Source organism: Caretta caretta, chromosome 1, assembly GCF_965140235.1.
Source record: "Caretta caretta isolate rCarCar2 chromosome 1, rCarCar1.hap1, whole genome shotgun sequence".
NCBI classification, from domain to species: domain Eukaryota; kingdom Metazoa; phylum Chordata; order Testudines; family Cheloniidae; genus Caretta; species Caretta caretta.
This window is the reverse complement of record NC_134206.1, coordinates 218,499,976-218,509,957: the sequence shown is the minus strand read 5'-3', so window position 1 is coordinate 218,509,957 and position 9,982 is coordinate 218,499,976. Positions and strand designations below refer to the sequence as shown.

The 9,982-nt window shown below is 45.9% G+C and overlaps 1 long non-coding RNA gene across 1 annotated transcript; it reads left to right on the top strand.

Annotated features, from left to right (window-relative positions):
- The first annotated feature begins 721 nt into the window (after nucleotides 1–721).
- LOC142069446 (uncharacterized) lies at nucleotides 722–6,689 on the top strand. Its single transcript, XR_012665269.1, has 2 exons — nucleotides 722–1,004; nucleotides 4,997–6,689. It is a non-coding gene; the product is annotated as an uncharacterized LOC142069446 (long non-coding RNA).
- Nucleotides 6,690–9,982: the final 3,293 nt, after the last annotated feature.

Here is a 9,982-nt window from a genome sequence, read left to right as displayed (position 1 = left end):
AGCAGTCCGGAGCTGGGTGCAGTGAGCAGCTGGGGAGAGCGAGGGGGACCCTGGCGGCCCAGCACAGGGAGACGCCTCAGCCAAGAGGCTCTGCAGGCCATGCTTGGATCATAACCCTGACAGGGCGGGAGCGACACTGGGAAGAAGGGTCCTACCACTTAGAGCCTGAGAGCGTGTGGCCACCACCAGAGCAAGTGTCCAATCCACTGCATCCCTGCAGCACAGCCAGGGCCTGAGAAGAAGGCCTGGGACTTACAAGGAACAGACTGTGAACTGTCCTGACATTCCAGAGACACTGTTTGTGATGTTCCCTGCCACAGCAGGTTGATGTGTTTCCTTTCATCTTTCCCATTTTCCCTTATTCTTTTTAAAATTAATTGTTGATTAAATAACTTGCATTTGCTTTAACTTGTGTGTAATGGTCAGTGGGTCAGAGAAGTGCCCAGTGCAGAGAGAGTACCCCGGAGTGGGGACACCCTAGCCCCTGTCCTAGGTGACCACAGCAGGGTTGGGGGTTGAGCCCCCCAGGAATCCTGGGCCCAGCCTTGTTGGGGTTACGAGGACTCTGCCAGACAGGAGAGTGGAAGGGGAGTCCTCAAGGGCAGGGAGGCCACTGGGTAAAGGAAGTGGGAGCAAGGACTCAGATCCTTTCACTAGTCCACTTCACCGAGGTAGTGCAGAAGCCAGGAAAGTTCCCCACAAGAGCGGGACTATTCCCCTGTTTACATTTACAAAGTCTTTTATTAAGAAGAGAAGAAAAATAAGGAAGTGCTTGTAGGTAGCATCCCTCCGACCCAGAGGAGGAGGGGCTGCTCCTTGTGGCTGGAGCCAGACCAGACTCGCCCCTCCTACTGGAAGTGGGCTGGGAGAACAGACAGTATAAAAGGTGAAGCCTCCGTCTCAGTTGGGGCTGAGACCGTGAGGGAGACAGGTGCATCCTGCTTGCTGCTGACCTCATTGCTGAGCCAAGGGACACCCTGCCCCAGAGGAGCCTGCGTTCCCAGGTGAGCTGCTGGGACTGCTGTTGCCTACCTACCCCGAGGAGGCAGAGGACATCCACGGAGCTGAGTACCAAATGCTGGGGTAGTAGGAAGTAGCCCAGGGACAGCCAACTCTAGTCTGGCTGCATTGCTGCCTGAATCCAAGTTAGCACGTTGTGGCTAAATTCCCCGCTGACCCAGTGGTAGAACACGCCTCCACTGTTTGGGCCCTGGTCTGGGACCTGGTGGAGTCAGGGGGGCCCAGGTCCCCCTACGCTGCTGCTGCCAACCCCACCCTTGGGGTGGCAGCCTCCCCACAAAAGGCCAAAGGCCTGCCTTGATCTGCTGTCCGCCAAAGCTATGATGCCGGACTATGTGGTGCTCTTCCCTGCCTGAGGGCCTGAGCCCCTAGACTGCTCCTTAACTCTGCCCTGCCTGAGGGCCAGAGTCTATAGACTGTTTGGGATTTCACCCCATTAGGATTGTTGGGGTGGGATACTAACACCTGGTGTTCTAATTTCCCTTATACAAGGCAGTGATCCCAGCGACCTCGTGAGGCGGTGTGGTCTCCCTCCGACCTGGGGGGAGGGACGGCCGCTACACCACTACAGCGCTTCAGAGCAGGATCAAGGGGTGTTGGCAGTGGTGGGTCGGGAGCTCAGGACTGTAATAGCAGGGGACTGCAGTGCAGGACTGATGTGCATTTGTACAGCTGTCAAGAGGAGCTGGGAGGCTCAGTACTTGAAAAGCAGGAGTGCATGGGGAAGGCTGAGGTATCTGCATACACAATCCTTGCCTACCTGCTTCAGCAATAGGAGAACTTAGTAGGTGTTCTCCCAACCCCATGTTACTGTGTTTGCAGCTCCAGTACATGGTCTCTCTGTTGCTCACTTGGAAGCTGGTGCAGTCAAAGAAGCTGGGCTGGTAGACAGAGTGTGTGATCAGTGTCTGATTCCCGTTTTGGTTTGTAGAGTTACAGTCACCTGGACTGGGACCCCTTGACCTCTGCTGACCTGGATGCAGACTGTCTCTGAGGAGGGGTAGAAGAGTTGAGCTGGTATCGCCACTGCATAGTTTCTATCAGAGAGAAAGGCCCTACCTGTGATTAGCTTTCATAAGAACGGCCATACTGGGTCAGATCAAAGGTCTAACTAGCCCAGTATCCTGTCTTCTGACAGTGATCAGTGCTAGGTGCCCCAGAGGGAATGAACAGAACAGATAATCATCAAATGATCCATCCCCTGTCGCCCATTCCCAGCTTCTGGCAAACAGAGGCTAGGGACACCATCCCTGCCCATCCTGGCTAATAGCAACTGATGGACCTATCCTCCATGAACTTAGCTAGTTATTTATTGAATCATGTTATAGTCTTGGCCTTCACAACATCCTCTGGCAAGGAGTTCCACCAGTTTACTGTGCATTGTATGAAAAAAATACTTCCTTTTGTTTGTTTAAACCTGCTGCCTATTAATTTCATTGGGTGACCCCTAGTTCTTGTGTTATGAGAAGGAATAAATAACACTTTCTGATTTACTTTCTCCTCGCCAGTCATGATTTTATAGACCTCTGTCATATCCCCCCTTAGTCATCTCTTTTCCAAGCTGAAAATTCCCAGTCTTCTTAATATCTCCTCATATGGCAGCCGTTCAATATCCCTAATAATTTTTGTTGCCCTTTTCTGAACCTTTTTCAACTCCAGTATATCTTTTTTGAGATGGGACAACCACATCTACACACAGTAGTCAAGATGTGGGCGTACCATGGATTTATATAGAGGCAACGTGATATTTTCTGTCTTATTATCTATCCCTTTCTTAATGAGTCCCAACATTGTTTGCTTTTGTGACTGCCGCTGCACGTTGAGTGGATGTTTTCAGAGAACTATCCACAATGACACCAAGATCTCTTTCTTGAATGGTAACAGCTAATTTAGACCCCATCATTTTATACGTATAGTTGAGACTATGCTTTCCAATATACATTACTTTACATATATCAACATTGAATTTCATCTGCCATTTTGTTACCCAGTCACCCAGTTCTGAGAGGTTTCAGAGGAACAGCCGTGTTAGTCTGTATTCGCAAAAAGAAAAGGAGTACTTGTGGCACCTTAGAGACTAACCAATTTATTTGAGCATGAGCTTTCGTGAGCTACAGCTCACTTCATCAGATGTTTACCGTGGAAACTGCAGCAGACTTCTTTTGTAGCTCTTCGCAGTCTGCCTGGGACTTAACTATCTTGAAGAAAAGGAGGACTTGTGGCACCTTAGAGACTAACCAATTTATTTGAGCATAAGCTTTCGTGAGCTACAGCTCACTTCATCGGATGCATACTGTGGAAACTGCAGAAGACATTATATACACAGAGACCATGAACCTCCCATCCCACTCTCCTGCTGGTAATAGCTTATCTAAAGTGATCACTCTCCTTACAATGTGTATGATAATCAAGTTGGGCCATTTCCAGCACAAATCCATGTTTTCTCACCCTCCGCCCCCCCACACACAAACTCACTCTGCTGCTGGTAATAGCCCATCCAAAGTGACCACTCTCTTTACAATGTGTATGATAATCAAGGTGGGCCATTTCCAGCACAAATCCAGGTTTTCTCACCCCCCACTCTGGTCACGCAATTACAGACATGAAGGTCGCTATCTTAAAACAAAAAAACTTCAAATCCAGACTCCAGCGAGAAACTGCTGAATTGGAATTCATTTGCAAATTGGATACTATTAATTTAGGCTTAAATAGAGACTGGGAGTGGCTAAGTCATTATGCAAGGTAGCCTATTTCCCCTTGTTTTTTCCTACCCCCCCCCCCAGACGTTCTGGTTAAACTTGGATTTATGCTGGAAATGGCCCACCTTGATAATCATACACATTGTAAGGAGAGTGGTCAGTTTGGATAGCAGGAGAGTGAGTTTGTGTGTGGGGGGGGGAGGGGTGAGAGAACCTGGATTTGTGCTGGAAATGGCCCACCTTGATTATCATGCACATTGTAGGGAGATTTCAGAGTAACAGCCGTGTTAGTCTGTATTCGCAAAAAGAAAAGGAGTACTTGTGGCACCTTAGAGACTAACCAATTTATTTGAGCATGAGCTTTCGTGAGCTCAGCTGTAGCTCACGAAAGCTCATGCTCAAATAAATTGGTTAGTCTCTAAGGTGCCACAAGTACTCCTTTTCTTTTTGTAGGGAGAGTGGTCACTTTGGATGAGCTATTACCAGCAGGAGAGTGAGTTTGTGTGTGGGGTTTTTGGAGGGGGGGTGGGGAGTGAGAAAACCTGGATTTGTGCTGGAAATGGCCCACCTTGATTATCATACACGTTGTAAAGAGAGTGATCACTTTAGATAATCTATTACCAGCAGGAGAGTGGGATGGGAGGAGGTATTGTTTCATGGTCTCTGTGTATATAATGTCTTCTGCAGTTTCCACAGTATGCATCCGATGAAGTGAGCTGTAGCTCACGAAAGCTTATGCTCAAATAAATTGGTTAGTCTCTAAGGTGCCACAAGTCCTCCTTTTCTTTTTGCGAATACAGACTAACACGGCTGTTACTCTGAAAACTATCTTGAGTAGTTTCATATCATTTGCAAATTTTGCCACCACGCTGTTTACCCCTTTTTCCAGATCAATTATGAATATGTTGAATAGGACTCGTCCCCAGTGCAGGCCCATGGAGGAAACCACTATTTACCTCTCTTCATTCTGAAAACTGACCATTTATTCCAACTCTTTGTTTTCTACCTTTTGACTAGTTACCGATCCATGAGAGCACCTTCCCTCTTATCCCATGACAGCTTACTTTAAGAGCCTTTCGTGAGGGACACTGTCAAAGGCTTTCTGAAAATCTAAGTACACTATTTCCCTTGGATCCCCCTTGTCTACATGCTTGTTGACCCCCTCAAAGAATTCGAGGAGACTGGCGATGCATGATTTCCCTTTACAAAAACCATGTTGACTCTTCCCCAACAAATTATGTTCATCTATGTGTCTGACAATTTTGTTCTTTACTCAGGGCCGGCTCCAACTTTTTTGCTGCCCCATGCGGCGAAGGGAAAAAAAAACAAAAAACCAATCCTGGTTGAGCTGCCGCCGAAGAGGAAGAGAGGGACTGCAGGGCTTGTCGCCGAATTGCCGCCGAAGAACCGGACGTGCCACCCCGATGACGGACGGAGTGCCGCCCCTTACTATTGGCCGCCCCAGGCACCTGCTTCCTTCGCTGGTGCCTGGAGCCGGCCCTGTCTTTACTATATGTTTCAACCAGTTTGCCCAGTACTGAAGGCAGGCTCTCCAGCCTGTAAGCGCTGGGATCACTTCGGGAGCCCTTTTTAAAAATTGGTGTCACATTAGCTATCTTCCAGTCATTTGGTACAGAAGCTGATTTAAATGATAGGTTACAAACTACAGTTAGTAGCTCTGTAATTTCACATTTGAGTTCCTTCAGAATCTCTTGGGTGAATACTCTCTGGTCCCGGTGACTTATTACTGTTTAGTTTATTAATTTGTTCCAAAACCTCCTCTAATGAGAGCTCAATCTGGGAAAGTTCCTTAGATTTGTCACCTAAAAAGAGTGGCTCAGGTTTGGGAATCTCCCTCACATCCTCAGCCGTGAAGACCGATGAAAAGAATTAGTTTAGTTTCTCTGCAATGGCCTTATCGTCCTTGAGTTCTCCTTTAGCATCTCAATCATCTAGTGGCCCCACTGGTTGTTTAGCAGGCTTCCTGCTTCTGATGTACTTAAAAGAATTATTACTTTTTGAGTCTTTGTTGTTCTTCAAATTCTTTTTTGGCCTTCCTAATTATATTTTTATACTTCATTTGCCAGAGTTTATGCTCCGTTCTATTTTCCTTACTAGGATTTAATTTCCACTTTTTAAAGGATGCCTTTTTGCCTCTCACTGCTTCTTTTACTTTGTTTAGCCACGGTGGCACTTTTTTGTTCTCTTACTATGTTATTTTTTAATTTGGGGTATACATTTAAGTTGAGCCTATATTATGGTGTCTTTAAAAAGTTTCCATGCAGCTTGCAGGGATTTCACTTTTGGCACTGTACCTTTTAATTTCTGATTAACTAACTTCATTTTTGTGTAGTCCCCCTTTCTGAAATTAAATGCTAAGGTGTTGGGCCACTGTGGTGTTTTCCCCGCCACAGGGATGTTAAATTTAATTATATTATGGTCACTATTACCAAGCGGTCCAGCTATAATCACTTCTTGGACCAGATCTGGTGCTCCAATTAGGACTAAATGAAGAATTGCCTCTCCTATTGTGGATTCCAGGACTAGCTGCTCCAAGAAGCAGTCATTTAAGGTGCCAAGAAACTTTATCTCTGCATCCTGTTCTACGGTTTCTAGTTGAAATCCCCCATTATTATTGAGTTTTTTATTTTTATAGCCTCTCTAATCTCCCTGAGCATTTCACAGTCACTATCACCATCCTGGTCAGGTGATCGGTAATATATCCCTACTGTTATATTCTTCTTATTAGAGCATGGAATTACTATCCATAGAGCTTCTATGGTACTGTTTGGTTCATTTAAGATTTTTCATTTGATTCTATGTTTTCTTTCATATATAGTGCGACTCCCCTACCAGCATGACCTGTTCTGTCCTTCTGATATATTTTGTACCTTGGTATTACTGTGTCCCATTGAGTATTCCAACAAGTTTCTGTGATGCCTATTATATCAATCTCCTCATTTAATATGAGGCACTCTAGTTCACCTATCTTATTATTTAGACTTCTAGCATTTGTATATAAGCACTTTAAAAACTTGTCACTTTGTAGCTGTCTGCCATTACACGATGTAATTGAATGGGTCTTTTTTTCATTTGACTGTTTCTCATCAGATCCTACCCGTATTTTATCACCTTCCATCCTCTCCTCCTTACTAGGACATAGAGAATCTCCATTAATAGATCCTCCCCTAAGGGATGTCTCTGTCCGAACCACGTGCTCCTCCGCACCTGTCGGCTTTCCCCCCAGCCCTTAGTTTAAAAACTGCTCAACAACCTTTTTACTTTTAAATGCCAGCAATCTGGTTCCATTTTCGTTTAGTGGAGCCCATCCTTCCTGTATAGGCTCCCCCTTTCCCAGAAGTTTCCCCTAGCTCCTAATAAACCTAAACCCCTGCTCTTAATTATTATTTTATTTATTTGTACTATAGTAGTAGTGCCTAGAAGGCCCCAGTCAGTGGGGGGCATTGTGCTAGGCCCTGCACAAACTTATAGTAAGAGACAATCCCTACCCCAAAAAGCTTACCATCTGAACAGACAAGACAGGCACAGGGTGGGAGGGCAAACAGAAACTGACCGAGGGGAAGAGACTTGTCCAAGGTCACACAGCAGGTCGGTGGCAAAGCTTGGAATACAACACAGGTCTGCAGAGTCCCAGTCCAGTGCCTTATCCTCTGGACCATGCTTGCCTTTCATCACTGGCTTGTTTGGTTTGGTGTCTGGCCTCCTGTCACACTGAGAAAACTCAGAAACAATCAAAGTTCCTATAGACATGCTAACAGCTCACCAGAGGTCACTCATCAGCCTTATGGGGCACTAATAGGCAACAGTCTTTCCAACCCTTCCCCGTGGACAGAAGGCCCTGTTTGCTGGACTGGAAAGAAGGTCCAAGCTAAGAAGGTCCAAGCTCATTTCAAGCTCATTCTCTTATACCAAAAGGCCCTTCTTTGTCTCTAGTCTCTGGAAAACGCAGCCTGAACCAGTCTATGCAAACCACTTTAGGGAGCGGCAACTCTCTCGCAGTGATTTGCCTTAATCACCTCCCACCGTTTTTAGTTCTTGGAGGAGCTGTGGTAACCCTCCCCATGGCGTAGGACACAATCCTGCATAAACCATTCATAGGTTTAATTCAACCAGTATTGAATGCCATTGTTAGATCTGTCGTACCTAAAACTGGGCCACATTTCACAAAAAGAATCAGATTTGATGACGCTTCTCTTAGCCTTAATGCCTCCCAGTTACCTCTATCAGACTAGATGGGCCAATAGATAGATTTGGGGCAGTAGGAGAGATACTGGCCCCAGCTTGTACTAGAGAAGGCCAGGTATATGAGAAGCTGGACCATTGGTCAGTTTGAATATGGCAGCTTTTACATTGTGGCTTAATACCCAAGCAGGAGTGAGCTGGTATCCTGTGTGGCATCAGCCTCAGGAACTGGCATCCAGTTATTACCAGTATCTACAGAGATGAACTGAGAATGGCTTTCTCTGTTTGTGATGGGTTGTTTTTTTTTTTTGTTCTGCTACAGTGGTGGCATTCATGGTCCTCTTCTCTCTGGGCTGTGGGAAGCAGATGTGCAAACAGGAGCTATTGCATTGATTTACTGGATCACATAATCCCTTTGTGACCTCTGTTTATTGGAATCTCCCCCTCCCCCACCCCCAATCATTACTGAATCAGTCCTTAGCATGAGATGTAAAACCAAAGTCCTACTCTTGGCTACCTAGGTCATTCAAAGATTGCATGGCATTTTCCCCAAGAGAATTATAAATCCATGGTACACCCACATCTTGAATACTGCATGCAGATGTGGTTGTCCCATCTCAAAAAAGATATATTGGAATTGGAAAAGGTTCAGAAAAGGGAAACAAAAATGATTAGGGATATGGAGCAGCTTCCATATGAGGAGAGATTAATAAGACTGGGACTTCAGCTTGGAAAAGAGACGACTAAGGGGGGATATGATTGCAGTCTGTAAAATCATGACTGGTGTGGAGAAAGTAAATAAGGAAGTGTTATTTACTCCTTCTCATAACACATGAACTCGGGGTCACCCAATGAAATTAATAGGCAGCAGGTTTTAAACAAAAGGAAGTATTTCTTCACACAACATATAGTCTGTGGAACTCTTTGCCAGAGGATGTTGTGAAGGCCAAGACTATAACAGGGTTCAAAAAAGAACTAGATACATTCATGGAGGATAGGCCCATCAATGTCTATTAGGATGGGCAGGGACGGTGTCCCTAGCCTCTGTTTGCCAGAAGATGGGAATGGGTGACAGGGGATGGATCACTGGATGATTACCTGTTCTGTTCATTCCCTCTGGGGCACCTGGTATTGGCCACTGTTGGAAGAGAGGATACGGGGCTAGATGGACCTTTGGTCTGACCCAGTATGGCCGTTCTTATGTTCTTAGTAAGCGTGTTTCACCAGTCAATCTGAATCCTGCTTTGATGAAGCGAGCATTAGCACTCATAAAGGACAGCTGGCAACTTGTCAAAGCTAAGAGTATTAGAAGCATGCAAGACTGTATTAAAGGAGATTTTAGACTGAATGACAGCAGAATCTTATCGAACAGTGAGGTACAGCAGGTTGTGGGATAGTCTCCCAGGGGAAGGGATAGCAGTGCTTGGAACATTTAATACTAAACTGGCCAATATACCAGATGACGCACAGTAGGAAATGATCCTGCACTGGCTGAGACCCAATGTGTTTTTTTTCTTCTGTAATGCAAGCAGAGCGGTGTTTCTGTTCAGATTTACACAAAAGTCTCCCTCTCAGAGCTCTCCAGAGGGTGACCTCAGCTACACAAACCCAATCAATTATAGCAGGATCATGAAAAGCAGGCAGAATTAAGCTTTGTGTTCCCATTGAAGTTGGCTAAGAGACTTGCTGAGCTGCGACATCTAAGTGTCCCGGTTGGAGATTTAAATGGTGACTTGTGGCTCGGGAGAATAGCACAACCCAGAATAAAATGTTTCCTGGACCACAGTAAAGTGTGTGGAATGTTGGCAGGTCTGAGTGAAACAGACACCTGACAGGACAGGCGCTGACTTGGATCTTCCTGCAGAATTGCTGTCTATGCGAGGTTTCCCAGGACACAGGAAGCCAAAGAAACTCCAGTGAGCCAGAGCAATGCAGCAAACGGAGGCCCAGGACTGAATGAAACAGAGTAGATCAAACACCCTATGGAAATACCCCTTTGGTCCCACGAATCCCATAACAAGCATTTGCCACTATAGAATCCCCCCGCTCGGACGCATTCC